This window comes from Triticum aestivum, chromosome 2B, assembly GCF_018294505.1.
Source record: "Triticum aestivum cultivar Chinese Spring chromosome 2B, IWGSC CS RefSeq v2.1, whole genome shotgun sequence".
Classification (NCBI taxonomy): Eukaryota; Viridiplantae; Streptophyta; class Magnoliopsida; order Poales; family Poaceae; genus Triticum; species Triticum aestivum.
In genome coordinates, this window is record NC_057798.1 from 95,221,363 (window position 1) to 95,239,201 (window position 17,839).

Genomic DNA, 17,839 nt, shown 5'->3' on the forward strand with positions numbered 1-17,839 from the left:
AAGTGGTGGTAGTAGTTGTGAAAGTGTCCCTAAGCAATTGACTACGTTACTAGACCAATAGCAAGTTTTATGTGGGAGATGCATAAGCTAACATACTTTCTCTTCTTGGATCATATGCACTTATGATTGGAACTCTAGCAAGCGTCCGCAACTACTAAAGATTCATTAAGGTAAAACCCAACCATAGCATTAAAGCATCAAGTCCCCTTTATCATGTATGCAACAATCCCCTTACTCGGGTTTATGCTTCTGTCACTCAAGCAACCCACCATAAAAGAATCATGAACGTATTGCAACAACCTAAAGCGGGAATCCCTCACGCTTGCACGACACGGAGGGCACAATAGGACAGCAACATAACCACAAGCAAATTAAATCAATCATAGCAATTCATCAACCACCAATAGGACAATGAAAATCTACTCAGACATCATAGGATGGCAACACATCATTGGAAAATAATATGAAGCATAAAGCACCATGTTCAAGTAGAGGGTACAGCGGGATGCGGGAGAGTGGACCGCTGAATATAGATGTGGGAAGGTGATGGAGATGTTGGTGAAGATGGCGGAGGTGTTGGTGAAGATCGCGGTGATGATGATGGCCTCCGGCAGTGTTCCGGCGCCACCAGAAGCAAGGGGGAGAGAGCCCCCCTTCTTCTTCTTCTTCCTTGACCTTCTCCCTAGATGGGAGAAGGGTTTCCCCTCTGGTCCTTGGATCCCATGGCGTGGGAGGGGCGAGAGCCCCTCCGAGATTGGATCTATCTCTCGGTTTCTGCGTTCCGGAATTTTGCCCTGGCACCGTTTCCTTTATATCTGGAGATCCGTAACTCCGATTGGATTGAAACCTTCGCCCAGATCGTTTTCCGAAAATTAGCTTTCTTGCAGCCAAAGAAGGGCATCAACCGCCTTACGGGTGGCCCACGAGAGTGGGGGCCGCCTCGGGCATCGTCTCGCGTTGATTCTTCCTCCCAAAAATCACAAATATTCCAAAATAATTATCCGTCCATTTTTATCCCGTTTGGACTCCATTTGATATGGATTTTCTGTGAAACAAAAAAACATGCAATAGACAGGAACTGGCAGTGGGCACTGGATCAATATGTTAGTCCCAAAAATAATATAAAAAGTTGCCAAAAGTATATGAAAGTTGAAGAATATTGGGATGGAACAATCAAAAATTATAGATATGACGGAGACGTATCAAACTACTCACACTTCATCGGAGAGGCTATGGCGTTGATGTAGAAGCCCTCCATGATCGATACCCCCTTCGGCGGAGCGCCGGAAAAGGCCCCAAGATGGGATCTCACGGGTACAGAAGGTTGCGGCGGTGGAAATAGGGTTTCATGGTGCTCTGGATGTTTTCAGGGTATATGGATATATATAGGCGAAGGAAGTCGGTCAGGGGAGCCACGAGGGGCCCACGAGGGTGGGAGGCGAGCCTACCCCCTGGGCGCGCCCTCCTACCTCGTGGCTGCCTCGTTTGTTTCTTGACGTCCACTCCAAGTTTCCTGGATTGCATTTGTTCCAAAAATAACTCTCCCGAAGGTTTCATTCCATTTGGACTTCGTTTGATATTCCTTTTCTGTGAAACACTGAAATAGGCAAAAAAACAATAATTTGGGTTGGGCCTCCGGTTAATAGGTTAGTCCCAAAAATAATATAAAAGTGCTTAGTAAAGCCCATTAAACATCCAAAATGAGTAATATAATAGCATGGAAAATTCAAAAATTATAAATACGTTGGAGACATATCACCTACTCGTGGACGGGCCAGTACCGCGAGTGGGTGAGCGTGCCTTCCGTCCACTTCGTCGCGATACCGACGTAGGAGGCCGCCCACCTCGAGCAATGGAAGGTGCACTGGCTCCGCCAGGAGCAGGCCGACGGCGAGGAGCAGATGCGCTACGAGGCCATGCTCCAACGCGACGCGGATGCGCTCCGGCTCGAGGAGGAAGAGGAGGAGCGCGCGTGGCTAGCCGCAATGCCGCCGCCCAGTAGATGCCGGAGGAGGCTGCCCTGGCAGCGTACCAGGCGGCGTTCGGGTGGGCTGGCCCTGCTCCCGTCTTCATCGACCTCACCGGCGATGGCGACGGCGGCGTCGACGCCAAGGGCAAGGGCAAGGCCGACGGCATCTTGGGGTGGCAGGCGGGCGCAGACTTTTTTATAATGTTTTAATTAAAGTTTAATTAGGTTTAAGTGGACTTTGGCCGGTGTCTGATCGGCCACTTATGTTTAATTAAGTTTATTTATGTTTATTTCGTGCGAGTTATTTTTTTCCACGCCGACACATTCGGGTCTGCCTCCTTGTTGGGCGGTCAAGCCGACCCATTTCAGAATGTGGACGTGCATGTCCGACCCAAACGGACGAAAAGCGGACAAAGCGCGCGTCCGTTTGGATCACCCGTTGGAGTTGCTCTAATGTACCGTGGGAGCAGGAGAACTATTGTAAACCACATCTTGTTAGAGCATCTCCAGCCGCGCCCCCAACAGGCCCCCAGGCGATTTTTCCGCGCCTGCGCCCAAAAATCAGCCTAGTTGCGCCCTCAGGAGCTCGTTTTTGCCAGTTTGGGCCTCAACTGACGCCGGCGGACCTAGGCTAAACCCGGCGCACTGGGGGCGCCCGGGGGCTCTGTGGCGAGCGGTTTTGGAGTGAAGGAGTTGCGGGACCGCCGAGTCACCGACACCCGCCTCGTCATCCTCACAACGCCTCGGTTTCCCGCAGGGAATCAATGGCAAGGCTGCCGCCAGTCAGCCCTGCCATTGATTCCTCAAGGGCGGCGCTTCACGGGGCAGCACGGCGATGCCTCTTCTCCCGCCATGCGCACACATGTCGGACGTCTATAAAAGCAAGTCCTCGGCTCGCCTCTGGCCACACCCGCCCACAGCCGCCGTCGAGGTCTGCCTCTCTCCCCGTGCGCAGCCGCCGCCGACGTTCCTCCCCTCCCCTCTCTCCCCAAGCCCACCCGATGGCCGAGCAGTTCCTCGGTGATGGGCGGCGGCCAACGGCTTCGGCCGCCGCTCGCTCCACGAGTGGGAGGCCTATCTCTTCTTCGAGGCGAACATCCTGGCGCCACCGGACATGCGCGTCAGGCCAACAGGGTGGAGACTCAGCGCTAGTGGAGTCCCCATTCTGCCGGTGCCTGACGTCGACATGCGCCCTGACCTCTTCGCTGCCGAGGTCGACCGCGTGCGGGCGTCGCTGACGAAGGAGCAGCGCGCCCTCCCGCAGTACACCGCCGACAACCACGCGTCATGGGCGGTGAGGGAGTCCTGGATTAGGGGGTGTCCGGATAGCCGAACTATCACCTTTGGCCGGACTCGTGGACTATGAAGATACAAGATTAAAGACTTCGTCCCGTGTCTGGATGGGACTTTCCTTGGCGTGGAAGGCAAGCTTGGCGATACGGATATGTAGAGCTCCTACCATTGTAGCCGACTCTGTGTAACCCTAACCCTCTTCAGTGCCTATATAAACCGGAGGGTTTTAGTCCGTAGGACGAACAACAATCATACCATAGGCTAGCTTCTAGGGTTTAGCCTCTCTGATCTCGTGGTAGATCTACTCTTGTACTACCCATATCATCAATATTAATCAAGCAGGAGTAGGGGTTTACCTCCATCGAGAGGGCCCGAACCTGGGTAAAAACATCGTGTCCCTTGTCTCCTGTTACCATCCGCCTAGACGCACAGTTCGGGACCCCCTACCCGAGATCCACCGGTTTTGACACCGACACTGGTGCTTTCATTGAGAGTTCCTCTGTGTCGTCATCTTTAGGCCCGATGGCTCCTCCGATCATCAATAACGATGCGGTCCAGGGTGAGACTTTTCTCCCCAGACAGATCTTCGTATTCAGCAGCTTTGCACTGCGGGCCAATTCGCTTGGCCATCTGGAGCAGATCGAAAGCTACGCCCCTGGCCATCAGGTCAGATTTGGAAGTTTAAACTACATGGCTGACGTCCGCGGAGACTTGATCTTTGATGGGTTCGAGCCACAGCCAAGCGCGCCGCACTGTCACGATGGGCATGATCTAGCTCTGCCGCCGGACAGTGCCCTTGAGGCCGCACCAGTGTCCGCTTCGACCCTTAGCTCGGAGCCGACTGCGCCGATCGAGGACGGGTGGCTGGACACCGCCTCGGGGGCTGCTATCTCTACGGTGATCGAGCCGAACACCAACCCTGTCCTTTGCGAATCTCGTGACTCCAAGGTGCCGGACTCCTCTCCGGACTCCGAACCTTCTGCGCCCCTGCCAATCGAATCCGATTGGGCGCCGATCATGGAGTTCACTGCCAAGGACATCTTTCAGCACTCGCCCTTTGGCGACATCGTGAATTCGCTAAAGTCTCTCTCTTTATCAGGAGAGCCCTGGCCGGATTATGGTCAGGAAGGTTGGGATGCGGACGACGAAATTCAAAGCCCACCCACCACCCACTTCGTAGCCACTGTTGATGATTTAACCCACATGCTCGACTTCAACTCCGAAGACATCGACGGTATGGACGACGATGCAGGAGACGACCAAGAACCAGCACCTACAGGGCACTGGAAGGCCACCTCATCATACGACATATACATGGTGGACATCCCAAAAGATGGGAATGGCGATGGAACAATGGAGGATGATCCCTCCAAGAAACAGCCTAAGCGCCGGCGTCAGCGGCGCCGCTCTAAATCCCGCCATAGAAAAAATGGTGATTCCGGCACGGGAGACAATAACACCCCAGAAAGTGCCGAAGACGACCCCCTCCAGCAGGATTCAGCGCAGGAGGATGGAGAAACCAGCCCTCATGAGAAAGCGGCAGACAGAGAGGTAGAGAACGATAATTACATGCCTCCCTCCGAAGACGAGGCAAGCCTCGACGACGACGAATTTGTCGTGCCTGAGGATCCCGTCGAACAGGAGCGTTTCAAACACAGGCTTATGGCCACGACAAGCAGCCTCAAGAAAAAGCAGCAACAGCTTAGAGCTGACCAAGACTTGCTAGCTGACAGATGGACTGAAGTCATTGCGGCCGAAGAGTATGAACTCTAACGCCCCTCCAAGAGCTACCCAAAACATAGGCTGCTACCCCGATTAGAGGAGGAAGCCCCAAACCTACATCACCAGCGCATGATGTGGCTGACCGGCCACCTCGTGGCCGCGACAGATAGGCCTCTCGGCCCTCCACTCAAGCCGCACCCCGGCGTCGCTCAAAAAGTGCCAAGGCACGGGGAAATGCGCCAGACCTGTGAGATATATTGGAGGACAAGGCAAGGCAAACAAGATCGATCTATGGATCGCGTGGGCGCCTCACTACACGTGACAATAACCGTCATGCCGGATACAGCAAATCCGGCCGAGCCGAACACAACAGACAAAGCTCATTTGAGTTACGTCATGATATAGCCCAGTATAGGGGCGCCGCACATCCACTATGCTTCACAGATGAAGTAATGGATCATCAAATCCCCGAGGGTTTCAAACCCATAAACATCGAATCATACGATGGCACAACAGATCCCGCGGTATGGATCGAGGACTACCTTCTTCATATCCACATGGCCCGCGGTGATGATCTACACGCCATCAAATACCTCCCACTCAAGCTTAAAGGACCGTCTCGGCATTGGCTTAACAGCTTGCCAGCGGAGTCAATTGGTTGTTGGGAAGACCTAGAAGCCGCATTCCTTGACAATTTCCAGGCCACCTATGTGCGACCACCATACGCTGATGACCTAAGCCACATAATCCAGCAGCCAGAGGAATCGGCCAGACAATTCTGGACATGGTTCCTAACCAAGAAAAATCAAATTGTCGACTGTCCGGATGCAGAGGCCCTTGCAGCCTTCAAACATAACATCCGCGATGAGTGGCTTGCCCGGCACCTAGGACAGGAAAAACTGAAATCCATGGCAGCCCTCAGAACACTCATGACCCACTTTTGCGCGGAAGAGGACAGCTGGCTAGCTCGTAGTAACAACATGACCAAGAACCCTGGTAATTCGGATACCAAGGACAGCAATGGCAGGTCGGGTCGCAACAAGCACAAGCGCCGCATTAACGGCGATATTGCTAAGGATACGACAATCAATGCTGGATTCAGAGGCTCTAAACCCAGTCAGCGGAAAAAGCCATTCAAAAGAAATACTCCGGGCCCGTCCAATTTGGACTGAATACAAGATCGCTCGTGCCAGATACACGGCACCCCTGAAAAACCAGCCAACCACACCAACAGGGATTGTTGGGTGTTCAAGCAGGCAGGCAAGTTAAATGCCGAAAACAATGACAAGGGGCTGTATAGCAATGACGAGAGGAGCCCTGGCTGCCGAACAATAGAGGACAGAAGGGCTCCCCCCTACAAGTGCGGACGATGAACATGATATACGCAACCCACATACCCAAAAGGGAGCGGAAGCGTGCACTAAGGGACGTATATGCTATGGAGCCAGTCGCCCCAAAGTTCAATCCGTGGTCCTCCTGCCTGATCACTTTTGATCGAAGGGACCACCCCACTAGCATCCTCCATGGCGGATTCGCCGCATCGGTTCTAGACCCAATCGTTGATGGATTTCACCTCACTAGAGTCCTGATGGACGGCGGCAGCAGCCTGAACCTGCTTTATCAGGATACAATGCACAAAATGGGCATAGACCCCTCAAGGATTAAACCCACAAAGACGACCTTTAAAGGCGTCATACCAGGTGTAGAGGCCAACTGTACAGGCTCAGTTACACTTGAAGTGGTCTTAGAATCCCCGGATAACTTCCGAAGCAAGGAGTTAATCTTTGACATAGTCCCTTTCCGCAGCGGCTATCACGCACTGCTCGGACGAACCGCATTTGCAAAGTTCAATGCGGTGCCGCACTACGCATACCTCAAGCTCAAGATGCCAGGCCCTCGAGGAGTCATTACGGTCAACAGAAACACCGAACGCTCTCTCCGAACGGAGGAGCATACGGCGGCCCTCGCGGCGTAAGTACAAAGCAGCCTCTCAAGGCAATCCTCAAGTCCGGTTATTAAACGTCTGGACACCGTCAAGCGCGCCCGGAGTAACCTACAACAAGACCGCCTGGCACGTCCCGAGCACGCGTAGCAATGCGGCCCCAACCCCAGCCCTCGCGAAATTGCGAAACCAGTACTACGCGTACATAATTATGCTCTGGAAATACCATGGGCACATGGGGAGGGGCACGACCACGGCATGCCCAGAAGGCGGCTCAACCGCACCAGGGGCTACCGATTGTGTCATTCTTTTTTCTCTTACTTTCAGGACTCCTTTCTCAAGAAGCCCTGTCCGGCAATAGAATCGCCGAACACACGATGCAACAGCCAGGGAAGCAGAAAGCTACGTCGAGTGTCCAGGTGGTCTCTATAATGAGCAGTATACTTGTTTCACATATCATCCCGCAGCTCGCCCCTGGAGGGGGACATGTCAAATAGTCCCGTCCATGGCTTATCGCACTATTTGTATCGTTCTGCTTTTACCGCAACCTTTCTAAAAAAACAATACATAGCTTCTGCTTATTATTGCATTCTTTTTTTATATATATGTTCACTTATGACATGTTGCACCCGTACACTTTGGTATGGCCAAATACACCATGGGCTTAAGTACCCCCAAATATGGTGTGATAAGTCCGAACACTTTCACAAGTTCGGCACCCCGAACTTATAACATTATATGCATCGACTCCGAATCATGTCTTGGGTCAATAGTTGGGTTTGCCCGGCTCCTATGTTTTGGTACCTTACGTTCCATTATATCGGCTAAGGTAGCGCTAGGAGAATCACTGCAATTGTGCCTCGGTTGAGCTGGGTTAAGCACCTCAGTGGAGAAAGCTAAAACTGACCGTCATGATAGGGCGAGAGCCAGTCGCTGTTCGAGAGGTTTTCGAGTCCCTAAAGACTTATTCCGCTTAGAGCGAGGAGTCGGCTTTGTCCGGCCCAGGCATGGATAGCGCCCCGAACTCGGTCTTACGAATACCAGGGGCTTCGCCGAAATTTAAAATTATAGAATTCTATGGCTAAGTGAGAGTGTTCAAGCATTATAGTACGGTTGCCTCGTTCGTGGCGTTGAGCGCCTCCCTCGAAGGACCCAAGAATGGGAAAAAGAGCGCTCAAGTTTATCCCGAACACCCCAGCACTCGTGGCATGGGGGTAGAAGCTGACGACTCACCATCTCTGAAATTTAATAAACGGCCGCACAGAAGGTAATATTTTAAATTCACAAGCGTTTCTTAGCGCATATGAACAAGTTTTCAGCGTACAGGATAACAAATGCAAGTTTACTAAAAAAATTACATCTTTGGAGCATTCACCCGCTATAAGGCGGGCACCCTTCAGGACGCTCTCATAATACATCTCGGGCTTGCGATACTCCTTGCCCAACGGTGGTCTGTCCGTCACAAGCTTCTCAGCGTCCATCTTGCCCCAGTGCACTTTAGCACGGGCAAGGGCCCTACGGGCACCTTCGATGCAGATGGAGCGCTTGATGACTTCAAGCCAGGGACATGCATCCACCAGCCGCCTCACCAGCCCGAAGTAGCTCTCAGGCAGGACCTCCCCAGGCCATAGCCGGCCTATAAGGCCCTTCATGGCCTGTTCGGCCACCTTATGGAGATCGACCAGCTGCTTCAGCTGGTCGCTCAAGGGCACCGGGTGTCCGGCCTCAGCATACTGGGACCAGAACACCTTCTTCGTCGAGCTCCCTTCTTCGGCTCGGTAGAATGCGGCGGTGTCGGACACACTGCACGGCAGATCTGCGAATGCTCCTGGAGAGCTCCGGATTCGGGTAAGTAACACGTAATTCACTTTCACATGCTTGCTTTGCATAAAGAATGCCTTACTCGCCGCTATCTTTTTCATCGCCTCAATCTCCTGGAGGGCTTTTTGGGCTTCGGCCTTGGCAGATTTGGCACTCTCAAGTGCCGAGGCAAGCTCGGCCTCTCGCGTCTTTGAGTCAAGCTCTAAACTCTCGTGTTTTTTCACGAGAGCATTGAGCTCTTTCCGCACCTCCTCCACCCACGCCTCTTGTTTCACTCGCTCGTGCGCTCCACGGCCGCATTATCTTCGGCCCTGGACAGCGCTTCCTTCAGGGTTGCCACCTTGGTTGTGGCCCCTGTCACATTCACGTTGGTCCTGTCACTATTTGCAAGCAGGTATTTTTATATACACTTACATAAGGTACTACCTACCTTCCTTGTCCTCGAGCTGCTTCTTGGCAAGGCCGAGCTCATTCTCGGACCGCTCGAGGCTCTGCTTTAATGCATCGACCTCCGCAGTCAGTGCGGCAGAGGTCAGCAGCGCGACCTGCATTCCCATATTGACATTTTTATGTTAGACCCCTGCGTATATCTTTTTAGATCCTCGGTCCGGCTTTTCTTTCCGAACACCAAACTGAGCATCAGGGGCTACTGTCTATGCGGTAACATTTTTACATGTTTTACATACATACATCAAAGCCTGCTAGAAGGCTAGCACATGCTTCAGTCAGCCCGCTTTTGGCGGACTGAACTTTCTGGATCACCACACTCATAACAGTGTGGTGCTCCTCGTCGATGGAGGCACCATTAAGCGCCTCCAGCAAATTATCCAGTGCCTCCAGTTGGACGGAGGTCACCGATGTCACAGTCTTTCCCTTCTTACGAAGGGGCCGCCTGTCGGACTCCGGAACCACTGAAGGTTCCGGTGCGGAGTCCGGCCCAGGGCCGGACTTAGAACCCTTTGGGGTTTTATCCCCCTCGTGCCTGGAATCTGAGAGGTTGCCTTGCGGCGCCTCCTGGACCACCTCCTCCTGGCTGGGCCCCTTTTGGGACCCCACCTCGGCGTCATCTGCAGCGCGAGGAGAGGAGGCAGCCGGAAGTGAGGTGCTATTCACGTCCGACGAATCCAGGGAGCCGCTCGTTGAAGCGTCGAGCCCATCCTTGGGCGGGCTGCAGGGTTATATTCGGCATTAGGAGATTCTGTGCGACAAATGAAACACCATGAGTTATTCTGGTATCTGGACACTTACGATTTCGCCAGGGGCTTAGCCCTCGGTGGCCACTCCTCCTCGCTGTCATCGGCGTTGGTGGAGTAGTCTGGAGGGGGGGGGGTCCTTCCCTTCTTGGACCCTCCGGCCTCCCCAGTTGGGGCGGCCTTCGTTTTCTTCTCTCCTCCCGCTGGGGGAGAGGCCTCTTTGTCCTCCTCCTCGTCTTTGCGGGAGGACTCCGCCTCGGAGTCATCGGACGATGAGTCCGACAACACCTGGCGCCGGGAACTCCTTCAAGTTCCCGTGGCCTTCTTCTTGGCCTTCTTCTCTGGCACCACGTGAGGTGCCGGAGCCAGCAGCCCCGTCAATCGGGCGTCTGCTGGGTCTTCTGGCAAGGGAGCCGGACATTCAATCTGCCTGGACGTCTTCTACCAATCCTGTCAAAGGCAAGGGAGTTTAGATCCCGCATAGAGTCAAACTATGGAAAACAAGAGTCCCATAAAGGGTAAAGTAGCTTACCTCGCTGGCTTGACGCTGCGAGCTGAATCCGCGATCTTCGGTAGCGGGTGTGGGGGCCTCGGCGCCCTTGAACAACACGTTCCAGGTATCTTCGTACGTAGTGTCGAAGAGCCTGCTCAAGGTTTGGTCTTGTGCCAGATCAAAATCCCACAAGCTGAAGGCCCGTCGTTGGCACGGGAGAATCCGGCGGATGAGCATGACCTGGACTACGTTGACAAGCTTAAGCTTTTTGTTCACCAGGGTTTGGACACAGGTTTGAAGTCCGGTCAGCTCTTCCGAATTACCCCACGTTAAGCCCGTCTCTTTCCAGGAGGTGAGCCGTGTAGGGAAGCCAGATCGGAATTCGGGGGCTGCTGCCCATTTAGGGTCGCGCGGCTCAGTGATGTAGAACCACCCCGATTGCCACCCCTTTATGGTCTCCACGAAGGAGTCCTCAAGCCATAGGACGTTGGCCATCTTGCCCACCATGGCGCCTCCGCACTCCGCTTGGCGGCCGCCCACTACCTTCGGCTTGACATTGAAGGTCTTCAGCCATAAGCCGAAGTGGGGCTGGATGCAGAGGAAGGCCTCGCACACGACGATGAACGCCGAGATGTTGAGGATGAAATTCGTGGCCAGATTGTGGAAATCCATACCGTAGTAGAACATGAGCCCCCAGACAAATGGGTGAAGTGGAAAACCTAGTCCGCAGAGGAAGTGGGGGAGGAACACCACCCACTCATGGGGCCTGGTGGTGGGGATGAGCTGCCCCTTGTCGGGGAGCCGATGCGCGATGTCGTTGGACAAGTATCCGGCCTTCCGCAACTTTTTGATGTGCCCCTCCGTGACGGAGGAGGCCATCCACTTGCCTCCCGCTCCGGACATGGCTGGAGAAGGTTGAGGTGGGATGTGCGGACTTGGGCGCTGGAGCTTGAGTGCGCGGAAATGGATGAGCAAAGGAGGAAGAAGGCGTAGGTAAAAGGGTGGATCCTTATCCCCTTATATGGGCGGACGAAGCTATGCGTCCCCACCAGCCTGGTAAAACTCGCTTATCTCCCAAGCGCCGTAATCAATGGCGCGGTTGGGTTACCCACGCCCGTATTGATGAGAATCCCGAAATAAGGGGACACGATATATGCTTTGACAAGACGTGCCAAGGAAACCGCCTCACTAAACACGCTGAGGTTGGATGGTAAAACGATTCGAATAAAGGCTTGGCTGTGGTATGATGTCACGCCACGGAATACGTCAGGAGACTAGATCTGTGTAAATATTATTCTCTCTACGGTGGTATGTGGAACTTATTTTGCAGAGCCGGACACTATCCTTGTGTTCAAAATCTTCTATGAAGTATTCGGAGGAGGAACCCGCCTTGCAATGCCGAAGACAATATGCGCGCCGGACTCGTCATCATTGAAGCCTGGTTCAGGGGCTACTGAGGGAGTCCTGGATTAGGGGTGTCCGGATAGCCGAACTATCACCTTTGGCCGGACTCCTGGAATATGAAGATACAAGATTAAAGACTTCATCCCGTGTCCGGATGGGACTTTCCCTGGCGTGGAAGGCAAGCTTGGCGATACGTATATGTAGATCTCCTACCATTGTAGCCGACTCTGTGTAACCCTAACCCTCTTCGGTGCCTATATAAACCGGTGGGTTTTAGTCCGTAGGACGAACAACAATCATACCATAGGCTAGCTTCTAGGGTTTAGCCTCTCTGATCTCGTGGTAGATCTACTCTTGTACTACCCATATCATCAATATTAATCAAGCAGGAGTAGGGTTTTACCTCCATTGAGAGGGCCCGAACCTGGGTAAATACATCGTGTCCCTTGTCTCCTGTTACCATCTGCCTAGACACACAGTTCGGGACCCCCTACCCGAGATCCGCCGGTTTTGACACCGACAGGCGGCGTTCTTCCAGCACCGGCAGGCGCATCGGCTGGCGTCCACCAACGGGGCGCCAGTGGTGGGGGCCATCAAGAACAGCGAGGGGCACCGCCTATGATGGGGCGCTCCCGGCTGCACGCTCCACGAGGTACTCCAGTACCTCGTGGGCGGCAATGACCAGCCGCTGGCATACCCTGTCGCAGCCGCCACCCCGGTCCCTGCTGGAGCGCCGGGCAATGGTTGACTAGGAGGTTCGACTCCTCCTCGTCTTCCTCCTCTCACTCGTCCTCCCGCTCTTCTTCCCAATCCTCCGGCTCGCCGGCGGTGTTTGGCATAAAGGCCGAGCCCGCAACGGAGATGCCGCTCGGCCGGCGCACCCACAGCACCGGCATCGTCATCAACGAGGGTGGCGGGCGCACCTCTTCCTCGACTCCTCCGTGCTACGTCAAACCAAAGACGGAGCCGGGGCTCGCCCACATGAATACGGAGCCAGGGCTCGCCAGCGGCGTCAAGGAGGAGTTCGACGACGCGACGACCTTGAAGTGGGCTCGTGATGATACGTCTCCAACGTATCTATAATTTTTGATTATTCCATGCTATTTTATTATCAATCTTGGATGTTTTATAATCATTTTATAGTCATTTTATATCATTTTTTGGTACTAACCTATTGACATAGTGCCAAGTGCCAGTTGCTGGTTTTTCCACGTTTTTTTACATCATAGGAAATCAATATCAAACGGACTCCAAATGCCACGAAACTCCACGATGATTTTTTATGGGCCAGAAGGAAGGCAATGGGCCCTGGTTGCACCTAGGGGTGCCCCGAGGGGGGCACAACCAACCAGGGCACGCCCTGGTGGGTTGTGCCCACCTCGGGTGCCCCCCAGACTGCCTCTTTGCTCTATAAATACCCCAATATTCCAGCAACCCTAGGGGAGACGATGAAATATTCATCCAGCCGCCGCAGAGTCCAGAACCACCAGACCCAATCTAGACACCATCACGAAGGGGTTTACCACTTCCATTGGTGCCTCTCCGATGATGCGTGAGTAGTTCTTTGTAGACCTTTGGGTCTGTAGTTAGTAGCTAGATGGCTTCCTCTCTCTCTTTTGATTCTCGATACAATTGTCTCTTGGAGATCCATATGATGTAAGTTCTTTTGCGGTGTGTTTGTTGGGATCTGATGAACTTTGAGTTTATCATCAGTCATATCTTTTTATATCCATGAAAGTTATTTGAGTTTCTTTGATCTCTTATATGCATGATCTCTTATAGCCTCGTATTTCTTCTCCGATATTTGGGTTTTGTTTGGCCAACTTGATCTATTTATCTTGCAATGGGAAGAGGTGCCCGGTAGTAGGTTCGATCTTATGGTGGTTGATCCAAGTGACAGAAAGGGAACTGACATGTATGTATCGTTGCTACTAAGGATAAAAAGACGAGATCTATATCTACCACCATATAGATAAACGGATCTTGTCTACATCATGTCATCGTTCTTATTGCATTACTCCCTTTTTCCATGAACTTAATACACTAGATGCATGCTGGATAGCGGTCGATGTGTGGAGTAATAGTAGTAGATACAGGCAGGAGTCGGTCTACTAACCTTGGATGTGATGCCTATGTAATGATCATTGCCTGGATATCGTCATAATTATTTGAAGTTCTACCCGTTGCCCAACAGTAATTTGTTTACCCACCGTTTGATATTTTTTCTCGAGAGAAGCCACTAGTGAAACCCACGGCCCCCGGGTCTTCTTTCTCATATATTCGCCTTGCGATCTACTTTCTCTTTGCGTTTTTATTCAGATCTATTAAACCAAAAACACAAAAATAGTTTGCTGCGCTTTATTTTATTTGTGATCTATTATTTTAATCCATTACAATTTTCTCTCGTCTCCTTGCCAATCTCTGGCACCGTTACCCGAAAGGAATTGACAACCCCTTTAACACGTGGGTTGCGAGTGGCTGTTATTTGTGTGCAGGGGCTATTTACGTTTTGTTCCTTGGTTCTCCTACTGGTTCGATACCTTGGTTTCATAACTGAGGGAAATACCTACCGTCGATGTGCTACATCATCCTCTCCTCTTGGGGGAAATACCGACATAGTCCTAGCAAACATCATCAAGGTAATTTCTGGTGCCGTTGCCGAGAGGATCTTCAACATAACCAGACTCCTAATCACAAATCTCATCTCCTTGCAATTTACATTATCTGGCATTTGCCTCTCATTTTCCTCTCCCCCACTTCACATAAATTTGTCATTTTATTCCCCTCTCTTTTCCGTTCGCCGTTTTCTTGTCGGATCTATTCTTTGCTTGCAGTCATGAGTGATTTTGGTATGGCACCAAGAGATGATGGCCTAACTCCTAAGATAGGATGTACGGGCAATCTGGATGCTAAAACTTTTATCTTGGGGCAAGGGAACTGATAACCCACAAGTATAGGGGACAGTTTTCGAGGGTAGAGTATTCAACCCAAATTTATTGATTCAACACAAGGGGAGCCAAAGAATATTCTCAAGTATTAGCAGTTGAGTTGTCAATTCAACCACACCTGGGTAACTTAGTATCTGCAACAAAGTATTTAGTAGCAAAGTGGTATGATAGTAATGGTAACAGTGGCAAAAGTAACGATAGCAGTTTTGTAGTAGTTGTAACAGTAGCAACAGAAAAGTAAATAAGCAAAGCACAATATGTGAAAAGCTCGTAGGCAATGGATTAGTGATGGATAATTATGTCGGATGTGATTCCTCATGTAATAGTTATAACATAGGGTGACACAGAACTAGCTCGAACTCATCAATGTAATGTAGGCATGTATGCCGAATATAGTCATACGTGCTTATGGAAAAGAACTTGCATGACATCTTTTGTCCTACCCTCCCGTGGCAGCGGGGTCCTAGTGCAAACTAAGGGATATTAAGGCCTCCTTTTAATAGAGTACCGGACCAAAGCATTAACACATAGTGAATACATGAACTCCTCAAACTACGGTCATCACCGAGACGTATCCCGATTATTGTCACTTCGGGTTTGTCGGATCATAACACATAATAGGTGACTACAGACTTGCAAGATAGGATCAAGAACTCACATATATTCATGAAAACATAATAGGTTCAGATCTGAAATCACGGCACTCGGGCCCTAGTGACAAGCATTAAGCATAGCAAAGTCATAGCAACATCAATCTCAGAACATAGTGGATACTAGGGATCAAACCCTAACAAAACTAACTTGATTACATGGTAAATCTCACCCAACCCATCACCGTCTAGCAAGCCTACGATGGAATTACTCATGCACGGCGGTGAGCATCATGAAATTGGTGATGGAGGATGGTCGATGATGACGACGGTGATGAATCCCCCTCTCCGGAGCCCCGAACAGACTCCAGATCAGCCCTCCCGAGAGAGATTAGGGCTTGGCGGCGGCTCCATATCGTAAAACGTGATGAAACTTTGTCTCTGGTTTTTTCCGTGAAACAGAATATATAGAGTTGGAGTTCAGGTCGGTGGAGCATCAGGGGGCCCACGAGACAGGGGGGCGCGCCCAAGGGGAGGGGGCGCCCCCCCACCCTCGTGGACAGGGTGTGGGCCCCCTGGCCTTGATTCTTTCGCCAGTATTTTTTATATTTTCCAAAAGTTATCTCCGTGGATTTTCAGGTCATTCCGAGAACTTTTGTTTTCTGCACAATAAACAACACCATGGCAGTTTTGCTGAAAATAGCACCAGTCCGGATTAGTTTCATTCAAATCATGTTAGTTAGAGTCCAAAACAAGGGCAAAAGTGTTTGGAAAAGCAGATACATTGGAGACGTATCAGGAACGTTATGGGAAAAGAACGTATCCAAGAATTTTTTAATTGTGTGGGAAATTTGAGTCTTGATGATGCTCCTATACTTAAAAGTACTAGATCTTATGCGGATGCTATTTCAGCACTAGTTCTGAAACTTGAAAGTAAATTTATCCGCACTCATCCTACTTTGCAAAGATTGTTTTTTGAGCTTCCCAAAATAAAGAATCCTAGAGCCAAAAAGTTGGCCACTCTCGTTCTTTTGAACGAGTTTGAGTAAATAATTCGGGAAGCTAGGGAAATATTTGATTTTTATGGTATGAATCATGAAAAGCCCATGATAGATGAAATTATTTACAATAGTGACTATACACTAAGGCATTTGCTTGGGGATAATAAGATCTTTGATGAGAATCTTAAAAAGAAGGTTCCCGTTCTAGAAATAATTCAACAAGTTTTTAATAATGTTAATCAACACTATTCTTGGATTGTTGCGGGAAATCAAAGGGGTTATGATGAAAACCGACTAAGGAATGCTAAAGTTTCTATGGATAACATGTTTTATGTTGTGTTTACAAAACCTCCTGATAAAAATACCCCCAAGAAGATTAACGAGAAGAAGGATGACAAAACTTAAATCCTTGCCTTACGCCTAGCTAAGGGCGTAAAACTATAGCGCTTGTTGGAAGGCAACCCAATGAATAAAATTTATTTTTTCTTTTTGATTTCTGTTCTTGTGTGTTAACACAATTATGATACTGTTATGATTGTGTTTTTGTGTTTTAATTAGTGTTTGTGCCAAATAAAGACTTTAGGATCACTGAAAAAGACAGAAACTTTGCACTCACGAAAATAATTTTCATAAATCACAGAAAAGAGATTTTTCCGTGCTTCTTTTTGCAGAAGATTAATATATAAATTACCCTGGTCTTCCTAATTTGCTAGAATTTTTTGAGTTCCAGAAGTTTTTAAAATTTCCAGATTACTACATACTATTCTGTTTTGACAGATTCTGTTTTCTTTGTGTTGTGTGCTTATTTTGATGGCTCTATGGTTTTATTTGATGAGTTTTTGCCATAGAAAAGTTGGAATACAGTAGATATAATACAAAAACAAAATATGAATTTGTTTGACACAACACTTATAGTAGTGGTTTGCCTTGTTACACTAACGGATCTCATGAAGGTTTTGTTGAGTTTTGTGTGATTGAAGTTTTCAAGTTTTGGGTTATCTTACAATGGATGAAGGAAGGATGTAAGAGCCTAAGCTTGGGATGCCCCGACATCCCAAGCTATTATCCAAGAATGAGCAACCAACTAAGCTTGGGGATGCCCCCGAGTGGCATCCCCGCTTTCTTCCAACAACTATCGGTATTTTACTCGAGACTATATTTTTATTCGTCACATGACATGTGTTTTGCTTGGAGCATCTTGTATGATATGTATCTTTGCTTGTTTTATTTTGTGTTCTAAGTCATCAATCCTTGCTGGACGCACATATTTGATATAGCTAAAATTATATCATGACTTGTTAGAATTGCTCTCTATGCTTCACTTAAATCTTTTATGAGCTAGGACTTGCTCTAGTGCTTCACTTATATCTTTTTGAGCATGGTGTGCTTAGTATTTTTGAAAAAAAATGCTCTCTTGCTTCACTTAGATTTATTTGAGAGTTAGTAAAATTTTGAAGAAATTC